Here is a 23,295-nt window from a genome sequence, read left to right as displayed (position 1 = left end):
GATAATATACCACCTTTCCCCAGTTCAGCTAAAGACACTCATTACTTTAAGAATGATGGGATTATTATAAAAGAGAAACTATTTAATTTTTGTCTTCTAAATTTAGCTCTTGTGGCCCAATTCAGAGAAACGCTTGTGAAAGGCCAGTCTTCTGATGTGCAAGATCCAGGCTGTTTGAGAGGAAAAAAAGCATTTCAGAAATCCAGACGTTGAGTCCTGAGGGAACAGTGCACAAAGTTAATCAATACACAGTAGAAATTAAGAGGAAAGTTGACCAGTCAGAATTCCCCAACCTGGGAATGGGGAAACCCAGAGAATAAAGAGAGAAAGGAGCCTGGGGAGGAGGCCAGTGGGCTTCATGCTTGGAGAGTCTTCACTGTAGGAGAAGGTCTGATGGAATACCCAGTCTCTGCTGAATTGAGCACCTTCCAAGGCCAGAACCATGAGTTACGGGACATCAACTTAACCAGCAGACTGTCCATCACAAGTTGAGTGATGGCTACTGCTGAGGTTCTGTTTTAGCTCACCCATATGTCTATGAAGGCTCCCTACAGACATGGCCTTCGACCCTCCAGCAGGAGTAATGCTGTGTGTGCCTTGACACTTGGCCCATCTGAAATAACTTGTGTGGCTGATCTTCCACTTTGACAGCACAGGACACTCATAGCCCCTTATGATGAAAAGAGTAGGGTCTTGGATTTATCACCTTGAGTGTTATGCAAAATGAAAGGCCTTCCCAACATCTAGACCTAAGCAGCTGAACAGAAAGAGCTTTATTTTTCCCCATTTTGGAAAATAGCCAAACATACTGCAAGTTTTTGAATGTACAAATTATAACCATCATGCCCTGTGAAGAGCAAACATGATGTACTTTGTAAGAATAATTTATATCCTGTTTTTTACAGTAAAGTTAGTCACCTTGTTCGTTTATGAGTAAATAGTAGGAAAACCGTTGAATGGCAGAGACTATGTTTAATAAAAGGCAGCTAACTCTTAAGTGAGAGGAAAAGCAAAGGTAATAAAGGGTGCATTATTTGATTTTCCATTGCAGAAGTCAGTCTGTGCAAAATTCTGCTTGCAAAGAGATCATCCTTCCTACTTAACTTGTAGGAGATCATTTAGAAGGTTTGCTGGACTTGGCCACATGGATCCTTCAGCTCCCAAGTACTTTCAGAGGTATTGTTCCATTTATTCCTTTTTATACCCTCATGAGGAAGAAAGCAGATATTTATAAATCCTATTACAAAGGCCGAAGTAGTGTTTGTATGGTGGGGAAACTGAGGAACAAAGGAACTAAATGACCTTGGCAGAAACTATTGCCACGGATCCCTTTTGACACCAAAAGGGTGGTATTTATAATCATTTGATAAATGCATGTGTGAAGAATGTAGATTGTTCTGAAATGAATGGTTTCAAAGTATCTGGGAATGTTGCCGAATCTGAATTTCTCCAGGAAATTGAATATACTATTCTCATGCAATTTAGGAACTTTGGAAGGAGAACAGCAGCTTTGATTTGATTTGATTTGATTTTTTTAAAGTTTGTTTGTTTGTTTGTTTGTTTGTTTATTTATTTATTTATTTATTTATTTATTGAGAGAGAGAGAATGAGAGTGTGGGCAGGGAAGGGATGCAGAGAGAGAGGTAGGGAGAGAGAAAAATCCCAAGCAGGTTACATGCTGCCAGTGCAGAGCCCAATGTGGGGCTCAATCCCATGAACCATGAAATCATGAGCTGAGCTGAAATCAAGAGTGGAACACTTAAGTGACTAAGCCACCTAGGTGCCCTAGCAGCTTTGATTTTATAGTAAAACTATTAGTTACTCATTTTTCTTGAAGGGGACTTCAATTGGAATTTAAAGGACTCTTCTGCCCAAGTCAAAGGTATTATGGTAAATAATTCTTACCTATCACTTCCAAGCAATAGTTACTGCTTCAGTCCTTTATGTCTTTAGAACTTTTTATCATCACCTTCCTTGGCATAGACATGTAGGATTTAAGTAACTTTATAGTTGTTCTGATTTGCTGATGCTGGATAGTTGAAAGAGTCTTGGCACCAAAAGGCAATGAAAGCCAGGATCCATCTGCAGACCATTACATACTCTGTCATGTGATGAATGAAGAAGGTAGGACATTGATCAGGACAAACATCTCTGATTTGGGAAGGAACATTGCATTAGCAGATATATTCCTTCAATAATAGCCCTGAAGTTTGATGGTTGTGAGTAACTATGGTGATGTGGGTGGAGGTGAATGGCAGACTAAAAATGTTTTAATGGCTGATGTGGCTTTCATGACATATAAACCTAAGTAAAAAAGGTATCCTTTGAGTCTCACACAACTGTATGAAATAAGTAGGGAAGTTATTATCTCTATTTTATGGATGAAGAAATTGTGGCTCAGTATGACTTGCCCAATGTCATACAGCTGACTATCCATATTTCTCCCTGTTGAAGAAAGTATAACATTGGACTCAGTGTGAGGATTCTCCAAGAGAAAGTTGAAGGTTTTGGTAGTACTTTTCTGTAACTCAGTTTGTTGCATGGTTATGGGGGAGGCAATACCATTTTATTAAAGGGTTTCTTTAATTGATGAGGCAATGGGAGTCTCCAGTGATATTTTGGATTATGAGTTAAGTGGGAAGGAACCTCAAACTCAAGGTTAAAGCCCAGTGGTAATCTAACATTAATAGTAAGTGGCCTGGGTAGGAGACATCAGCTGGTGTATTTTAACATTGATGTAAACACCTGGAACAGACATACTGAATCAGCTGAGGTCCAAGAGAAATGGGGCACACTGACCTCTACAATCTCTGAGAATTGGGAGAATAATGGACTCAGCAGGATTTCAGGTAAAATTAAGAAGAGGAAGTTCTCAGGTCTCAGGGCTATTTTCACATCCCTCACCTTGCCAGGCTGCCAAAATACTTCCTTTGCAAACTCCTGAAATTATTTCAGCAGCATTTATCATTATAGTGACTCCCCTTGATTTAAAAAAAATTTTTAATGTTTATTTATTTTTGAGAGAGAGACAGAGCATGAGTGGGGGAGGGGCAGAGAGAGAGAGGGAGACACAGAATCCGAAGCAGGTTGTGCTGACAGCTCAGAGCCCTAGGAACTCAGGAGCCCTGAGATCATGACCTGAGTTGAAGTCTGATGCTTAACTGACTGAGCCACCCAGGCTCCCTCCCCTTGAATTTAGGAGAGGCTCTAGACCTGGAGTTGACAAACATCATGCCTGTGGGCCAAATTTAGCCCACTGCCTATTATTGTAAATGCAGTTTTATTGGAACACAGCCACTCCCCTTTGTTTATATACTGTCTATGGTTGCTTTCATACTAGGAAGGCAACATTGAGTATCTGCAGTAGAGACCATATGGCAGAAAAATAAAAAAATACTTTCTGGCTCTATACAGAAAAATTTGCTGATCTTTGTCCTGTACTGTTAATGGCAAAATGCTTTAATCTCAGTGCTTGCTCTGATTACTTAGGAGTGGTTGCCTGAACTACTTTTTTGAAACTCTGAAACTGTGTCTCTGGCCAGTGAGAACGAGTGCTCCATCAGTTAGTAGTATCTGCTGTAGACACAGAAGCTAGGATTGATGGCGGTTATGCTAAGTGTTTACCATTCCTTACTGTAGGCTTTCATTTCCTCATGCTGCTGTGAGACCGCCCTAAGCCAAGACATTCCCTGATGACTTGAGGGCTGTCTTTAATAAAAGGTGGAGCAGGTGACTTCTAATGTAAGGCAAATCCCACACCTTTCCAAATAAATTAACTAAGATAACTAGTCACGTATATGATTTGAACACCACAAACTTGGCTCTGTGATTTACAAATGCTCCCTTATTTGTTTCTACAAATCTGAAAGGGAGACATTTGTCTTATTTCATGGCTGAGGAAATTAACTTACAGGGAAATTCAGGTTCTTACTGCATTGAATGCAAATATGGTTCCAAAACCAGTAATTTCTTGTCTGTTGGGTTAAGTTAAATTTGAGAGGAATCACTGGGGCGCCTGGGTGGCGCAGTCGGTTAAGCGTCTGACTTCGGCCAGGTCACGATCTCGTGGTCCGTGAGTTCGAGCCCCGCGTCGGGCTCTGGGCTGATGGCTCGGAGCCTGGAGCCTGTTTCCGATTCTGTGTCTCCCTCTCTCTCTGACCCTCCCCCGTTCATGCTCTGTCTCTCTCTGTCCCAAAAAAAAAAAAAAAAAAAAGTTGAAAAAAAAAATTTGAGAGGAATCACAATGTCATTATCAGTCCTTCCCACTACATAAAATTCAACAATTAGAAATTAAAACTGTATATCTAAGAGAAATATCTCTGGGGGGGCTTAACCTATTGGGCATTCATACTTCAATGTGTAATACCTTAATATGACCACTATTATCTCATAAAAAAGGAGCTCTAGTTTTGAACACTGTATACATATAATAGAAAGTTGTTTAGTGGTGTTTTTTGCTTGCTTGTTTGTTTTAGCAAAGAAAGTTAGAAAAGTAATGTTAGAGCATGAGGTCTTTTTAGGGGAAACCAGGATATTCAGAGATCTAATGTTAGCAAAGGAGAATATTTGAATCATATCTGTGGTCCAAAAGGTAGATATGAGATTAATTATTTTTGGCTAGTGTTTTACTCAATGTTGTTTTGATTGCAACTGGCAGAAATTTCAGAGATAATTTATGTTGAGGGATATTTTGTCCAAAAAAATGTATTTTTTCACATAGAATTTAAGGGCAGAAAAGTATAGCTGTTTTCAAAAGGAACCTGACCTAACTGGAAATTCTTTCTTTCTTTCTCTCTGTTACACACCCCACAACTGTCTGCTTCATTCTGTTTCTCTATTTCTCTGTGTTTGTATTGGAAAAATTAAATACCCAGCTAAGCAGCATTACCTTCTAGACTTTATCACAGATCTAGCATGGGAAATTAGATGCTAGGTCAGGACCTTATTCTCAAAACATGATCAAAAATGAGAAAGGCCAGCAACTTATTTAAAGCAAAGTTTTAAATAGTCCTGTATTCCTCTAAAGAGATTTTTGATGTTTTCCCTGACTATAGATACTCTCATGCCAAGATCTAATAAGTCCTGATGCTAATGACATTTACTGAGAATCCAATAATGTCTGCAGAGAGCTTTGAACAAGCTTTTTTTTTTTATGTTTATTTATTTATTTTAAGAGAGAGAGAGAGAGGAGGAGAGCGAGCATGAGTGGGGGAGGGGCAGAGAGAGAGAGAGAGAGAGAGAGAGAGAGAGAGAGAGCCTGATGGACTCCATCCACCATATGATCCAGCAATTCTACTTTTGGGTATTTATCCAAGAAAAGGATACTTTCCAAAGAAAAGGATAAATACCCAGAAGTAGAATTGCTGGATCATATGGTGGTTCTATTTTTAATGTTTTGAGGAAATTCCATCATACTGTTTTCCACAGTGACTGCACCAGTTTGCATTCCCACCAACAGAGCATGAGGGTTCCTTTTTCTCTATAGCCTTGCCAACACTTGCTGTTTCTTGTGCTTTTGATTTTAGCCATTCTGACAGATGTGAGGTGCATTGTAGTTTTGATTTGCATTTCCCTGATGATGAGTGATGTTGAGCATCTTTTCCTGTGTCTGTTGGCCATCTGTATGTCTTCTTTGGAGAAATGTCTATTCATGTCTTCTGCCCATTTTTAATAGGATTATTATTAGTAGTGTTATGGCGTCAAATTATAGAAGTTCTTTATATATTTTGGATACTAACTCTTTATAAGATATATCATTTGCAAATATCTTCTTCCATTCTGTAAGTTGCCTTTTAATTTTGTTTTTTATTTGTTTTGATGTTTTCCCAGTAGTTTATTTTTGCTTTTGTTTCCCTTACCTCAGAAATGTATCTAGAAAAATATTGCTGCAGCTGTGTCAGAGAAATTACTGAGTGTACTCTCTTCTATGATTTTTATGGTTTCAGGTCTCACATTTAGGTCCTTAATCTATTTTGAGTTTATTTTTGTGTATGATGTAAGGAAGTGGTCCAATTTTATTTTTTTGCATGTAGCTGTCCAGTTTTCCCAACATCATTTACAGAGACTGTCTTTTTCCCATTGCATATTCTTGCCTCCTTTGTCAAAGATTAATTGACCATATAACTGTGGGTTTATTTCTGGGCTCTCTAATCTGTTCCATCAACCTGTGTTTCTGTTTTTGTGCCAGTACCATACTGTTTTGATTACTATAGTTTTATAGTGTATCTTGAAATCTGTGATTGTGATACCTCCAGGTTTTTTCTTTCTTTCTTTTTTCTTTTTCAAGATTGCTTTGGCTATTCAGTGTCCTTTATGTTTCCATACAAATTTTAGGATTGTTTGTTCTAGCTCTGTGAGAAATGCTGTTGGCATTTTGATAAGGATTGCATTAAATATGTAGATTGCTTTTGTTAGTATGGACATTTTAACAATATTGTTTCCCCCAATCCATGAACATGGAATATCTTCCCATTTGTTTGTGTCATATTCAGTTTTTTTCCATCAGTGTTTTATTGTTTTAGAGTACAGGTCTTTCCTTTTTGTGGTTTAGTTTATTCCAAGGTATTTTATTATTTTTGGCACAGTTGTAAATGGGAATCTTTTCTTAATTTCTCTGCTGATGTTTCATTATTAGTGTATAGAAATGCAACAGATTTCTGCATGTTGATTCTGTATCCTGCAACTTTACTGAATTCATTTATCAATTCTGGTAGTTTTTTCATAGAGTCTTTAGGGTTTTCTATATATAGTACATGTCATCTACAAATAGTGAAAGTGTTACTTTTTTCTTATCAATTTGGATGGCTTTTGTTTCTTTTTGTTGCATGATTGCTGTGGACTTCTAGTACTATGTTGAATAAAAGTGGTGAGAGTGGGCATCCTTGTCTTGTTCCTGATCTTAGGGGTAAGATCTCAGTTTTTTCACCATTGAGTATGATGTCAACTGTGTGTTTTTCACATATGGACTTTATTATATTGGGGTATGTTCCTTTTAAAACTACTTTGTGGAGGGTTTTTTATCATGGATGGATGTTGTACTTTGTCAAATATCTTTTAAGCATTTTTTTTTTTTTTTTTTTTGCATAGCCTCCTGGCATCTACTAATTCAACCAGTGATCAACCATATCGTTGTCATGGTCTCTCCTTTTTCCTTCTCATTCTTTCTATCCTTGAACATTTACATTTCTTTCCTTTAATTTTTTTTTTTTTTGCATTTATTTATTTTTGAGAGACAGAGCACAAGTGAGGGAGGGGAAGAGAGAGAAAAGGAGACACAGAATCTGAAGCAGGCTCCAGGCTCTAAGCTGTCAGCACAGAGCCTGACGTGGGGCTTGAACTCACAAACCGTGAGATCATGACCTGAGCTGAAGTTGGATGCTTAACCAGCTGAGCCACCCAGCTGCCTCATGAACATTTACATTCCAACAATTACATAAAATATTGAATTCTAGCGAGAATAAATACAAATTATATTTATAGATATTTTAGGTCTGAGGAGGATAAATCACAAGTGGACATAGAAGTTATTTTTAATAACTTTTATTAATGACAATATTTTATTCACAAACACATATACTCTGGTACAAACACATTATAGTTACTAAAATACTCTATAATATCCAAACTGAGGCAGGAAAATGCTGGAGGTGTTTCAGTGTTAGTGATGATGTAGTTGGAAGGGCCCAAGATATCCTGTTCTCAGTGACCTATCATATAAAGTACAAGAAGCTTGTTCAGGGGCTCCTGGGTGGCTCAGTTGGTTGGGCATCTGACTCTTGATTTTGGCTCAGATCATGGGTTCATGGTTTGTGAGATCGAGCCCTGCCTTAGGCCCTGTTCTGGCAGCATGGAGCCTGCTTGGGATCTTTCTCTCCCTCTCTCTCTGCCCCTCCCTACATCATGCTCTCCCTCTCAAAATAAATAAATAAACATTAAAAAAAAACTTGTTCAAAGTCCTCTGCAGACATTATTGGGTTCTCAGTAAATGTCATAAGAATCAGGACTTATTAGATCTTGGTATGAGAGTATCTATAGTCAGGGGAAACATCAAAAATCAACACTTCATTTAAAACATGTGATATAGAGTCAAAGGACCCTGGGCTTGTCTTGTCCCTCAAACATAGCTAGATCAACATCAAACCATTTTGAACACCTAGGGAATTGATCTGAGGATTACTAGAACATTCTGCATAATTTGAGGGAGGTAATGTGGCAGGTATGTGGTGTGGAGACGTGAATTGGGAGAGAGAAGAGCTGTAGTGCTGCAGAGGGGAGGGAGCCCTTTTCACACAGAAGATAAAGGGGGAGAGAGAGAAGTGCATTGGGTTTGTACAAGAAAACACTCCCCCTGAAAGTAGCTAGAGAGAAAGAGTGAAAACACACACAAGGGACTGTACAACAAAACTGTTCCCCAAAACTATTGATGGGGTAAAAAGGAGAGGGTTTCAATACACCAGTTTTTTATAAACAGCAGAGTAGAGTCTGAAGTTTCAGAGGTCAACCCCTGGTGCTCCAGTGAGGAAGCAGGGTGGAGCCTCAGGAGTGGGCAGTGTGGTCTGAGGATTCCTTGGGTCATACAGGAAGAAGAGGTTTCCCTGCTTGGAGTGCATTTGGTACAGGTGATATGACCTCTCCGTGGGCAAAAGACCTGGCAGCCTCCATCAAGCGGCCATGTTCAACCATATAGGAACAGAGACACCAGTTGAGGGCAGCAAACCCTGGCGCTGGCTATGCATTGGGACTTACCATAAACTCTGAGCCACTGCACAGTGGAGTGACCATTTCCTGGGACAAGCTGGCCCTGGCTATAGCACAGTGAGTTCCTCCCCCAGAAGATCACTGTAAGTCCAAACCTTGGGGGTCTTCAAAGTGTGTAGGGTTTTGAAACATAGCTGCACCTGAGATAAAACACTGGAGAGAGGTGCCACCTGGTAGGCAGATAGCTCAGACACAGACAGGGGGAAGGTGGGGAACTGATGGAAGTGGGGGACACAGGAGAGATGACTGATCTCGCATCTGTGATGGCCCGAACTTCCCACTCTACAGAGTATTGAGCAGGTGAAGCCATTTTCAACGTTATCCCACCAACACTGATTGACCCTAGTGAGCTAAACAGCGCCACCAAGTGGAGAATGGAGCCATTACACCAAGCCCTGCCCCTCTGTGCTTTTGAGGCTCATTTCCACTAGGGCAAGTCAGCCTGGGAATCAGAGCAGCAGGCCCCTCCCTCAGAAGATCCCCGCAAACCCCTTCCAGGAGCTTAGTCTACTGACCATAGACTGCTGCAAGGTCTCACCTCTAGGGGAAACTGGATCTAGCTTCATTTGGGTTTTTTGGTTTGTTCATTTGTATTTTCGTTTTTTTTTTGTTATTGCTTCTGTTGTTGTTTTTCTTTTATTTTGTTTTCTTTTGTTTCTTGGATACAGAAGGAGAAAAATGTTTATTTTTAAATTCTGTTTCATTAATTTTTAATTTTTTTCTCTTTTTTCTCTTTTCTCCTTTTTCTATCTAGCTTCTCTTGAAAAACAGAGAAACACACAACTATGATCTAGCTTCCTTTATTTTATTTAAAAATTAAAAAAAAAATTTTAATGTTTACTTATTTTTGAGAGAGGGAGAGAGAGACAGTGTGAGTGGGGAAGGGTCAGAGAGAAAGAGAGACACAGATTCTGAAGCAGGCCCCAGGCTCTGAGCTGTCAGCACAGAACCCAACGCAGGCCTCAAACCCACAAACTGTGAGATCATGACCTGAGCTGAAGCTGGACACTTAACCAACTGAGCCACCCAAGCACCCCATTATTTTTAAATTTTTGAACTTTTATTCCATTTGATTATTATTATTGTTGTGTTTTTTCCTCCAAAATGACAAGTTGGAGGAATTCACCTCAAAAGAATAGGAAGAAATGACAGCCAGGGATTTAGTTAATGCAGATATAAGATATCTGAACTAGAATTTTAAACAACAATTGTAAGGATATTAGCTGGGCTTGAAAAAAGCATAGAAGACACCAGAGAATCTCTTCATGCAGAGATAAAAGAACTAAAATTTAGTCAAGCTGAAATAAAAAATTCTATAACTGAGATGCAAACTCAAATACAGACCATAAAAAATGAGGATGGACAAGGCAGAGGAGTGAATTAGCAGTATAGAAGATAAAATTATGGAAAATAATGAAGCTGAAAAGAAGAGGGAAACAAAGATCAAGGATAACAATGGAAGAATTAAGGAACTCAGTGATTTATTAAAACATCACATTAGTACAAAGGAATTCCAGAAGATGAAGAGAGAGAAAAAGGGGAAGTAGGTTTATGTGAGCAAATTATAGCTGAAAACTTCCCTAATCTGGGGAAGGACACAGATATCAAAATCCAAGAAGCACAAAGAAATACCATTAAATCCAACAGACGCTGGCCATTGTCAAGACATATCATAGTCAGGTTCACAAATAAACAGACAAAGAAAGAATCCTGGAAGCAGCAAGGGAAAGAAGACTTTAACCTACAAGGGAAGACAAATCAGGTCCACAGCAGATCTGTCCACAGAAACTTGGCAGGCCAGAAAAGAGTGGCAAGATATATTCAACATGCTGAATGGAATATATATGCAGCCATATATGGAATGGAAAACATATGCAGCCAAGAATATTCTATCCAACAAGGCTGTCATTCAAAATGGAAGGACAGCTGAAGAGTTTCCCAAACAAAAACTAAAGGAGTTTATGACTACTAAATCAGCCCTACTAGAAATTTTAAGGGGGACTCTTTAACTGGAGGGAAAAAAAAAAGACCAAAAGCAACAAAGACTAGAAAGGACCAGAGAGCATCAACCAGCAACACCAACTATGCAGGTAAAGGTAACACAATGGTACTAAATTCATACCTTTCAATAATCACTCTGAATGTAAATGGACTAAATGCTCCAATCAAAAGACATAGGGTATCATAATGTATAAAAAAACCCAAGATCTATCTATATGCTGCCTATAAGAGACTCATTTTAGACCTAAAGATACCTGCAGATTGAAAGTGAGGGGATGGAGAACCATCTACCATGCTAATAGATGTCAAAAGAAAGCTGGAATAGCCATAGTTATGTCAGACAAACTAGATTTTAAAACAAAGACCGTAACAAGAGATGAAGAAGGCATTACATCACAATTAAGGGGTCTATGCATCAAGAAAAGCTAACAATTGTAATTATTTATGGCCCCAACTTGGACCATCCAAATATATAAATCAATTAATCATAAACATAAACTCATTGATAATAATACAATAATAGTAGGGGATTTCAACACCACACTTACACCAATGGACAGATCACCTAAGCAGAAAATCTGCAAGGAAACCGTGGCTTTGAATGAGACACTGGACCGGATGGACTTAGCAGATATATCCAGAACATTTCATCCTAAAGCAGCAGAATTCACATCCTTCTTGAGTGCACACAGAACACTCTCCAGAACAGATCACATACTGGCTCCCAAATGAGCCCTCAACAAGTACAAAAAGATTGAGATCATACCATGCATATTTTCAGATCATAACGCTATGAAACTTATCAACCACACAAAAAAAATTTGTCAAGTCCTCAAATATATGGAGGTTAAAGAACATGCTACTAAAGAATGAATGGGTTAACCAGGAAATGTAAAAAGACATAAAAAAAAATACATGGAAGCCAATGAAAATGAAAACACAACAGTCCAAAACCTTTGGGAATCACAAAGGTAGTCCTAAGAGGGAAGTATATTGCAATTCAGGCCTATCTCAAGAAACAAGAAAGGTCCCAAATGCACAACCTAATCTTACACCTAAAGGAGCTAGAAAAGGAACAGCAAATAAAGCCTAAATCCAGCAGAAGAAGGGAAATATTAAAGATTGGAGCAGAAATAAATTATATAGAATCTAAAAAACCAGTAGAACAGATCAACGAAATAAGAATTGGTCTTTGAAAGAGTTAACAAAATTGATAGCCCCCTAGCCAGACTTATCAAAAAGAAAAGAGAAAGGACCCAAATAGATAAAATCATGAATAAAAAAGGAGAAATCACAACCAACACTACAGAGATACAAACAATTATAAGAGAATACTATGAAAAATTATGTGCCAACAAACTGGGCAATCTGGAAGAAATGCACAAATTCCTAGAAACTCACGCACTACCAAAACTGAAATAGGAAGAAATAAAAAATTTGGACAGACCCATAACCAGCAAAGAAATTGATTCAGTAATCAAAAATCTCCCAACAAACAAGAGTTTTGGCCCAGATGGCATCCCAGTGGAATTCTACCAGACATTTAAAGAAGAATTAATACCTTTTCTTCTCAAACTGTTCCAAAAAAATAGATATAGAAGGAAAATTACCAAACTTATTCTACGAAGCCAGCATTACCTTGATTCTAAAACCAGACAAAGACCCCACTAAAAAGGAGAATTACAGGCCAATAGCCCTGATGAACATGGATGCAGAAATTCTCAACAAGATATTAGCAAATCAAATTTGACAGTACATTAAAAGAATTATTCACTATGATCAAGTGGGATTTATTCCTGGGCTTCAGGGCTGGTTCAGTATTTGCAAATTAATCAATGTGATACACTACATTAATAAAGGAAAGGATAAGAACCATATGATCCTGGGGTGCCTGGGTGGCTCAGTCTGTTAAGCATCTGACTCTTGGTTTAGGTTCAGGTTAGATTTCACAATTCATGAGATTGAGCCCCACATTGGACTCTGCACTGTCAGCAGAAAGCATGTATGGGATTCTCTCTCTCCCTCTTTCTCTGCCCCTCCACCACTTGTTTTTTCTCTCTCAAAATAAATAAACTTAAAAAAAAATGAATCTCTCTCTAAAAAAAAGAAGAACCATATGATCCTGTCAATAGATGCAGAAAAAGCATTTGACAAAATACAGCATCTATTCTTTTTTTTAATGTTTATTTATTTTTGAGAGAGACAGAGAGTGCGCACAAGCAGGGGAGGGCCAGAGAGAGAGGGAGACACAGAATCTGAAGCAGGCTCCAGACTCTGAGCTGTCAGCACAGAGCCCGACACAGGGCTTGAACTCATGAGCTGTGAGATCATGACCAGAGCTGAAGTCGGACGCCTAACCAACTGAGCCACACAGGCGCCCCCAGCATCTATTCTTGATAAAAACCCTCAACAAAGTAGGAAGAGGTGTAACATACCTCAACATCATAAAGGCCATATATGAAAGGCCCACAGCTAATATCATCCTCAAGGGGGAAAAACTGAGAGCCTTCCCCCAGTCAGGAACAAGACAAGGATGTCCATTCTCACCATTACAATTAAACATAGTACTGGAAATCTTAGCCTCAGCAATCAGACAACAAAAATAAAGGCATCCAGATTGGCAAGAAAGAAGTCAAACCTTCACTATTTGCAGATGACATGATACTTTATGTAGAAACCCAAAAGACTCATGAAAAAATTGCTAGAACTAGTACATGAATTCAGCAAAGTCGCAGGATATAAAATCAACATGCAGAGATCTGTTGTATTTCTATACACCAATAACGAAGCAGCAGGAAAAGAAATGAAAGAATTGATCCCATTTGCAACTGCATCCTAAGATACGTAGGAATAAACCTAACTAAAGAGGTAAAAGGTCTGTACTCTGAAAACTGTAGAACACTTATGAAAGAAATTGAAGAGGACACAAAGAAATGGAAAAGCATTCTATGCTCATGGATTGGAAGAACGAAAATTGTTAAAATGTATATACTACCCAAAGCAATCTACACATTTAATGCAATCCCTATCAAAATACCACCAGCATTTTTTGCAGAGCTAGAACAAACAATCCCCAAATATGTATGGAACCACAAGAGACCCCAAATAGCCAAAATAATCCTGAAAAAGAAAAATAAATCTGGAGGCATCATGATTCCGATGTTCAAGCTATATTACAAAGTCGTAGTCATCAAGATAGTATGGTACTGACCCAAAAACAGACACATATATCACTGGAACAGAATAGAAAATCCAGAAATGAACCCACAACTATATGGTCAACTAATTTTCAACAAAGCAGGAAGAATATCCAATGGAAAAAAGACAGTCTCTTCAACAAATGTTGGGAAAACAGGACGGTGACATGCAGAAGAATGAAACCAGGGGGCGCCTGGGTGGCTCAGTCGGTTAAGCGTCCCACTTCAGCTCAGGTCACGATCTCGCGGTCCGCGAGTTCGAGCCCTGCGTCGGGCATCTGGGCTGATGGCTCAGAGCCTGGAGCCTGCTTCCGATTCTGTGTCTCCCTCTCTCTCTGCCCCTCCCCCATTCATGCTCTGTCTCTCTCTGTTTCAAAAATAAGTAAAACGTTAAAAAAAAATTTAAAAAAGAAGAATGAAACCAGATCACGTTCTTACACCATACACAAAAACAAATTCAAAATGTATGAAAGACCTAAATGTGAGACAGGAAACCATCAAAATTCTAGAGGAGAACACAGGCAGAAACCTCTTTGACCTGGCCAGACCCACTTATTAGTCAAGTCGCCAAGCGCCAGGGAAGCAAAAGCAAACAGGAACCATTAGGACTTAATTAAGATAAAAAGCTTCTGCACAGCAAAGGAAACAATCAACAAAACTAAAAAAGCAGCCTATGGAATGGGAGAAAATAATTTGCAAATGGAACATCTGATTTTTTAGAATCCAAAATCTATAAAGAATTTACTAAGCTCAACACCCAAAACACAAATAACCCATTTAAGAAATGGGCAGAGGGTGTCTTGGTGGCTCAGTTGGTTAAGTGTCCAACTCGATCTCAGCTCAGGTCATGATCTCATGGTTCGGAGTTTGAGCCCCACATATAAAGTTTCATGATAATTATTTCTAAAAGTAATTATAGACTGTTTAACTGATGAGTTCTCTAATATGTTGTTGTACAAATGGAAATTAGTACCTGTTTATCATAAATTAAATTTATTTCTGAAGAATACTTGACTATATTATTGATTTTTGCAAAATTTCAAGTAAAAAGGAGAGAATTGTTAAATAAAACCAAATATACAATATGACTAAATTTTGCAAAACATACATATGGGTGGATGTATACATTAAAAAGTTAAAAATATTAATTAAACAACAATTATTTCTGGATATTAAGATTATGATTATTTTTTCTCTTGTCATAATCTTTTGTACTTTCTAATTATTTAAATCTTTATCAAAATTCTTTGGTGTCCAGGAAAGTCATTCAGTAACAAATAACAAAAAATAAAAATGGATAACAATAAGGATTTTGCAACAGTAATCACTTTATTTGTTGGCTCTAATGAGTATTCCTTGTGTACGTGGTGAAATTTAAGAGGAAATAGAGGAATCATAAGTTTTTATTGCTAATTTTCATAACTGTAACACTCCAGCTAAGCAAGTTTATAATCACAAATGCTAGTAAAAACTGAGTAAAGATTTACAAATCTCTTTCTAATTAAAGACAATTTCTCACATTTTTTTGACAGAATGGGGTTACACTACATTTTTAAAAGCATATTATAAATGAATTCATATTTTAAATAATCCATTTACTATCAATTTCACAATGTTCTGAGAAGAAATCAATGCAGTATCTTTCAGTTTGGATGCTATCAAACAGTACAACAGCAGCTCTTTCAGGATTACCCTCCCCACTTTATCAGAGTATGCAAATTATCGAAGTCTTGCTCCTGAGTCAGTGATATTTCTTTCTGAAACACATACAGAAAAATCTTTAATTCTAGTGAGCTAATCTTCCTCTGTAGTCTGTTCTTCTGCTGTTTTATGAGGAACTGTATTCTCAGAGTTGAGTCTTTTTCATTGGCACTAAGAATATATGTTTTCAATTATCCTCTAGGAAAAAGAAAAAAAAAAAAAAAAAAAGGAAAGAAATTCCTGATATACCATGGTGCCTGGCCTGAAATTCCCTTGAATACAATTGAAAGTGAAAATCTGAAATTGATTTCTTATGGTATTGCTCTTGTTAGTTTTTTTCTGTTTTTGTTTTTATTTTTTTTTAAATTTTTTTTAACGTTTATTTATTTTTGAGACAGAGAGAGACAGAGCATGAACGGGGGAGGGTCAGAGAGAGGGAGACACAGAATCTGAAACAGGCTCCAGGTTCTGAGCTGTCAGCACAGAGCCCGACGCGGGGCTCAAACTCACGGACTGCGAGATCATGACCTGAGCTGAAGCCAGCTGCTTAACCGACTGAGCCACCCAGGTGCCCCTGTTTTTTTTTTTTTAAATGTATGTATGTTTGTTTATTTATATATTGACAGAGAGAGAGACAGAGAGAGAGACAGAGTGAGAAAGAACATGATCAGGGGAGGGGCAGAGAGAGGAGAGACAGAATCTCAAGCAGGCTCCATGCTGTCAGCGCAGAGCCAGAAGCGGGGATCAGTATCACAAACCTGAGCTGAAATCAAGATGAAATCAAGATGAAATCAACAGAGCCACCAGGTCATCTGTGTTTTTGTTTTTAACCTTAATGCCTTGGTCTGAGCTTCCTCCAAGTTGCTTGAAAGTTCAGAGAATGGACCTAAAGTACTTGAAGCCGAGAGATGTGCTTGCTGTTATGTCAGACATGTCACAAGGGGAAGGGAGGAGGCATTTACCTTTAAAGCTTAAACTAGCTTTGGGGCGCCTGGGTGGCTCAGTCAGTTAAGCATTCAGCTTCTGCTTTGGTCAGGTCATGATCTCTGGGTTTGTGAGTTCTAGCCCCACATCGGGCTCTTTACTGTCAGCAAGGAGCCTGCTTTGGATCCTCTGTCCCCTATCCTCTGTCCCCTATTCCCCCTATCCCTCTGTCCCTCCCCTGATCTCTCTCTCTCCCTCTCAAAAAATAAGTAAACATTAAAAAAAAATAAAACTTAAACTAGCTTTATCATTCCTAGGCTGTTCTGTTTACCCTGGAACACTTGTCATCATATAGAAAAGAAACATTATAGATTTTCTATGTCAATTTTGGAATGAAATGGCAAAGAGTAGCTCTCAGTTTTCATTCTGAAATGGTTTAAAAAATGAGAAGAACTTAAACAGGGCTTCAAAATGTACTAAGTTCTTCTACATCTTCTATCTGTTCATCTTCTTAATAAACAAGTGAAGTAGGTAAGGTTGTATCATTACCATCAGTCCCATTTTATGGAAGAGGAGAGGTTCAGAGATAGATGCATCGCTCAAGGTCACACATTTGAATCCTACAGGAAACAATTCAAATTCAGGTTTTCATTGTTTATTTGTTAGACACCAAAACATCCAAATGTAATTGCACGAAGTAGAAAATGTCCAGTGTGGCTTCTTTTGTAACTTATTAGTAGCTCTTATAAAAGAAGAAGAAATCTTTGACTGTACCAAATCCCTCAATACCAAATCACAAATCAGTAATTTTTAAGAAAAGCTTAATTTATGCCAAGTAATTATGTTGATATCAATTTGCATTTTTGTGACTCATTTTATAAGCCATTTCATCCCTTTGGATATGGAAAGCCTAAGAAGAATATGAAAACATGTAACTGTGTGGAATCAAGGGAATTGCCCAATCCCTGAATAACTGTAGGATTCAGTTCTGCAGAACTACTACTGGGTAGACTCTGATCTTCAATTCACAGTTCCTAAATAGGATCCCCAAACAGGAATATAAATATAAAAAATAAGTTTCAAGGCAATACAAAAAAACTAAGATTCATGGGGAATATAATGCAAGAATATGAGAGAAAGTTCCTCTAAGGCAGAGAGAGCAGATTGAGAAAGAACGTACTTAGGCTTCACCTCTTGAAACAGATCCAATCTGAGAAGTTCAGAAGGAACTTTGTACTTCTTCCAGCTGTCTCCTAAACTAGAGGACCAGCAGTTATCAATCAATCACAAAAGTTGCCAGTTGCTCTGATTATAGGTGCTTCTCCATGAGATGACTAAAATACTCTACCTCATTTTTGTATATTTATTCAGAAAAAGTAACTTGATAAATGTAGGAAGTGAAAGACATAAGAACTTTAATTGCAGTAAATGCTCTAAAAGGAATTTTTAAAGAATTATTTCAGTTCAGAATAAGAAACAATGAAACAGTGAGGATAGGGTATTTCAGATGAATAGAGCAAAGATACACTAGAAGATGGAAGAAACTGCTGGAAAATTTGACTTGGAGTACAAATTATGCATCAATGTGCCATCTAGTTGAGGACAAATCTAATTAGCAGATTTGTTGTTTATCTGAGATGAAGGGTTAAGAGCAAGCAATTTACTATCAAGTCTGGATAGAATTTACCTAGTTGGATGATAGACAAAGAGCAAAATAAAACTAAACAAATAAGGGCTGTAATTAATTAGTACAAAACAAGGAGAAGAAATTTTATTCTGAAGGGTCAAGGATAAGTTTGTCTAAGAAAATAATTAACTATAGGATTAACAAGAATGTTTCATAAAACCTGACTTCTTTATCAGAAAGCAAGGAAGCATAATCCTTAAGAGACAGAGTACTATAAAGAAAGCTATAAATTCCTGTCGTGTTCCTGATCTCAGGGAAAAAGCTCTCAGTTTTTCCCCATTGAGGATGATGTTAGCTGTGGGCTTTTCATAAATGGCTTTTATGATCTTTAAGTATGTTCCTTCTATCCCGACTTTCTCAAGGGTTTTTATTAAGAAAGGGTGCTGGATTTTGTCAAAGGCCTTTTCTGCATCGATTGACAGGATCATATGGTTCTTCTCTTTTTTTTTGTTAAAAACTGAGAACAAACTGAGGGTTGATGGGGGGTGGGAGGGAGGGCAGGGTGGGTGATGGGTATTGAGGAGGGCACCTTTTGGGATGAGCACTGGGTGTTGTATGGAAACCAATTTGACAGTAAATTTCATATATTAAAAAATAAAAAATAAATAAATTAAAAAAAAAGAAAGCTATAAAGAAATCACAAGCTAACTACAAAAAGCAGAACAAAATTTAAAAGAGTATGGATAATACAACAAATATTTGGAGGCAACAAAAATTAAATAACAGTACTAAAAATACACTTCTAGTAATGGTGAACCAGATTGCTTACATCAGTCTTCTTGCTGAGAACAACTAGAAAAGCTAGACAAAAAACAAACAGTATTTCTTTGAAGGCACAGGAGAGATACTAACATAGAAAGAATTTTCAGGAAACCAGATGCAGGAAAAGAAGTAAACCTTATATTTGGCACTGCTTTTCTCTCAAAAAAGCTGCTGATCCAGTCAACCTTGAGGTTGAGAAATTGGTTAGAGTTTATGGCAGACTAACAGGGCCAGTGGTGTGAAAAATGAAGTTCAGAGTCCACCAAAGTGGGGAGGCTCTAGTCCACATACTTGGCTTTCAGTAGGGACCATGAAAGGCTATGATCTAGGAGTAAGAACAAAGCAGAGGGAGAAAGAGCAGCTCTCTATACTGCAGGTCAGCAAACTTCAGGGCCAGATGAAAAATATTTTAGAATTTTTCAGGCCTATTGTCTCTGTTGTAACTACTTAACTCTGCTGTTGTAGCATGAGAATAGACACAGACAATAAGTAAACTGAATGGGCATGACTGCGTGTTCCAGTAAAATGTTTTGCATTCACAAAAATAGGACGAGACTCCTGTTCTTCATTAGCATCTCGGATTATGGAGTAGATACTGGTTATAATGCCGGGGTCAAACAGGCAGCCAGAGTGATAGTGGCTTCTTGAGTGGAATGGGGAGACAAGGAGGGATTCAGGCAACCTCTGTTGTAGTTTTGAATTAGTCTTTGTGTGGAAGGCAGAATAATGCCCCACCCAAAGATGTCCCAGTTCTAATCCCTAGAACCTGTGAATACGTTAGCTTACATAGCAAAGGGGAATTAAGGTTGTTAATGGAATTAAGGTTGCTAACCAGCTCACCTGAACATAAGGAGAGTATCTTGAATGACTCAGGACTGTCCAGTGTAATCACGAGGATCTTTAAAAGAGGAAGCAGACAGGTGGGAGGGTCAGAGTCAGAAATGGGGATGTGACTAGGGAAGCAGAAATCAGTATTATATGATATAAGAAAGACTTGATGGGCCATTTTGGCTTTGAACATGGAAGGAGGCCATGAGACAAGGAATGCAGGCAGCCTCTAGAAGTTGGAAGATGCAAGAAATTGGATTCTCCCTTAGAGCTTCCAGAAAGGAATATAGCCTTGATTTTATGCATTGAGATCAATTTTGGACTTCTGACCTCCAGACTTATGAAAGATTAAATTTGTGTTGTTTTAAGCCACTAAACTTGTGGCAACTAGTAACAGCAACAATAGGAAACAAATACATTCCTCCTACCTGGGAGTGGGGCTGACAGAGCAGGTGGGGTGAAGGAACCCTGTGCACCAGGATACAGAGGTGTTCAGAGTTGGAGAATGAGGCTGAGGCCAGTCACTCCCTTCCTTTGCAGCTGAGCTTTGCAAACTAACTAGGTATCAGTTCTCTAAGCTCTATACTCTGGGAATTAAGATCAGGAACAATTACCCAGCTATTCATAATCCTTCATGATTTAATGTTTCTTTAAAATGAGCAAGTTCATAATTAACTCAGTTATTTATTTATCTAGCCCCGGTTATTTCCATCCCTGCTGTTTGTTTGATTAGAGCACAACTGATGAGATTGTGACTTACAAAATTCACAAATGAATCTCTCTGCATGACCTGAAGCTAAATAAGTCTCATTACCTATAAATTCATAGAAGGCAATAGTGGAAGGACTTTACCTTTGCAGGTATAAGATGGTGACATGAAGGACAAGAGGCAGAAAGATTAAGGTTACCTTATAAAATTCCTTTAATAATAATTTAAAAAAGGATATTAACATGGGATGCATTATCTTAGCTTTTGACCAAGGCATAATGATGGAAGATAGAATGTTCTAAAGTGAGTGGTTTTATAGAGCTAAACAACTCACACATATTGTGACTAGACAAGGGTAAGTTTTTTGGAGACTAGAGAGGATTTTGTGAAAATACCTTTGTATAGAGCTAACTAATGCTTAACCCATTCAAGGAAGGTGGAGAACATGGGAGGAGTGTATCTCCTTCAGCTCAGGTCCAGTGAAGGAGAAGGTTCTCTCCTTCATTTGGCAGGCACTGTGGACTGATGCCTGACCATGCCTGAGAATACCAAAGAGGGAGATGCTATCTGAAGCTGCTCATGGAAGCAGAGACAGGCTGCATCTGGAGAACCATGCATCTCTGTCCAACAATAGGCCAAAGGTACCTCGATCCTGAGCAACAAGCATGGAATTCATGTCCATCATAAGAATGTTGGCCTGGGGTCATTTAAAATTATATTGTGCTCAAAAGGGTATCTGCCAGAGTGCAAGGGGAATTTCAGTGGAGAAATTGATGGTGAACCTTTGGGTACTGAAATTGAAGAATATTTGTGATGGCCTGCTGAAGGAGAATCCCTACCAGGTCAGAAGAATTGTGGCCAGGAAAATGCAACAGGAAGTCATCATAGAGCATAAAAGGACCCCAAGAGCTGGAGTTATTTATTTATTTATTTACTTATTTATTTATTTATTTATTATTTTTAATATGAAATGTATTGTCAAATTGGTTTCCATAGAACACCCAGTGCTCATCCCAACAGGTGCCCTCCTCCATGCCCATCACCCACTTTTCCTTCCTCCCACCCTCCATCAACCCTCAGTTTATTCTCAGTTTTTAAGAGTCTCTTATGGTTTACCTCACTCCCTCTAACTTTTTTTCCCCTTCCCCTCCCCCATGGTCTTCTGTTAAGTTTCTCAGTATCCACGTAAGGGTGAAAACATATGTTATCTGTCTTTCTCTGTATGGCTTATTTCACTTAGCATCACACTCTCCAGTTCCATCCACATTGCTACAAAGGGACATATTTCATTCTTTCTCATTGCCACATAGTACTCCATTGTGTATATAAACCACAGTTTCTTTATCCATTCATCAGTTGATGGACATTTAGGCTCTTTCCACAATTTGGCTATTGTTGAGAGTGCTGCTATAAACATTGGGGTACAAGTGCCCTATGCATCAGTACTCCTGTATCCCTTGGGTAAATTCCTAGCAGTGCTATTGCTGGGTCATAGGGTAGATCTATTTTTAATTTTTTGAGGAACCTGCACACTGTTTTCCAGAGTGGCTGCACCAGTTTGCATTCCCACCAACAGTGCAAGAGGGTTCCCGTTTCTCCACATCCTCACCAGCATCTATAGTCTCCTGATTTGTTCATTTTAGCCACTCTGACTGGCGTGAGGTAGTATCTGGGTGTGGTTTTGATTTGTATTTCCCTGATGAGGAGCGACGTTGAGCATCTTTTCATGTGCCTGTTGGCCATCCGGATGTCTTCTTTAGAGAAGTGTCTATTCATGTTTTCTGCCCATTTCTTCACTGGATTATTTGTTTTTCGGGTGTGGAGTTTGGTGAGTTTTTTATAGATTTTGGATACTAGCCCTTTGTCTGATATGTCATTGCAAATATCTTTTCCCATTCCTGATGGAATGGAGTCATTTTTAAACATCTGCCAGCTCTGAGAGAGATTTTGTATCAGCAGTTAAGTGGGAGCTTCACTACCTTCCTCCTCCCCAGCCCCAGACTGCTTCTCTTTCCTCTCTCTGCTCTGAACTCAGAAGGCCAGGAAAAGGAATAGTGGCTGCTCTTTAAGTCTGCTGAGAGAGTCTTCAGGGTGACTGTTAGTGACATATGGTTCCTTTCCTGAGTAATGTAAGTGAGTTGGGGCACCTGGGTGGCTCAGTCTTTTAAATGTCTGACTTCAGCTCAGGTCATGATCTCACAGTTTGTGGGTTCGAGCCCCGCATTGGGCTCTGTGCTGACAGCTCAGAGCCTGGAGCCTGCTTCAGATTCTGTGTCTCCCTCTCTCTCTGTTCCTACTCCGCTCATGCTCTGTCTCTCTCTCTCCTTCAAAAATAAATAAAAACATTAAAAAAAATTTTTTTTAAAAAGTGAGAGACTATGGCTACTGGCCTGAAGCGAGAAGAGGAGAGGTAGAGAGTAAAAGGCTGGGCTGGAGTTGGAGTTACATATTTGAAGGTCATGGAACATAGCCGAATGCATGGCACTGTGCAAAATTCCCCAGGGAAACTTCTCCCTCTTCCCTCAATAGGAACAGGAATATGGAGAATGAATCTGTGGGAAAAACCACCAATTAAATAGTGGGAAGTAGAGTAGGAGTTTGTTTTAAATAGTAAAAATAGCTCTTCACCAAGCTCTTCTTTTGGTCAAAGGCCCCCATTTATGAGATATCTTCCTAACATCAGGGCTTTAGTCTGTGATATAAGAGGTCATGAGTAAAAGGTCACCTAG

At 38.6% G+C, this 23,295-nt stretch overlaps 1 protein-coding gene across 1 annotated transcript in view; it reads left to right on the top strand.

Annotated features, from left to right (window-relative positions):
• The first annotated feature begins 1,057 nt into the window (after positions 1 to 1,057).
• The window catches only part of PLPPR1 (phospholipid phosphatase related 1), a 327,119-nt gene continuing 304,881 nt past the window's right edge, over positions 1,058 to 23,295 (top strand). The window contains exon 1 of the mRNA XM_058694746.1: positions 1,058 to 1,176. The gene's annotated coding sequence lies outside the window, so the exon portion shown is untranslated. The remainder of the gene's footprint in view (positions 1,177 to 23,295) is intronic.

Source organism: Neofelis nebulosa, chromosome 12, assembly GCF_028018385.1.
Source record: "Neofelis nebulosa isolate mNeoNeb1 chromosome 12, mNeoNeb1.pri, whole genome shotgun sequence".
NCBI lineage: Eukaryota > Metazoa > Chordata > Mammalia > Carnivora > Felidae > Neofelis > Neofelis nebulosa.
Note: the sequence above shows the minus strand (reverse complement) of the source record. Positions and strands in the feature narration are given on the sequence as shown.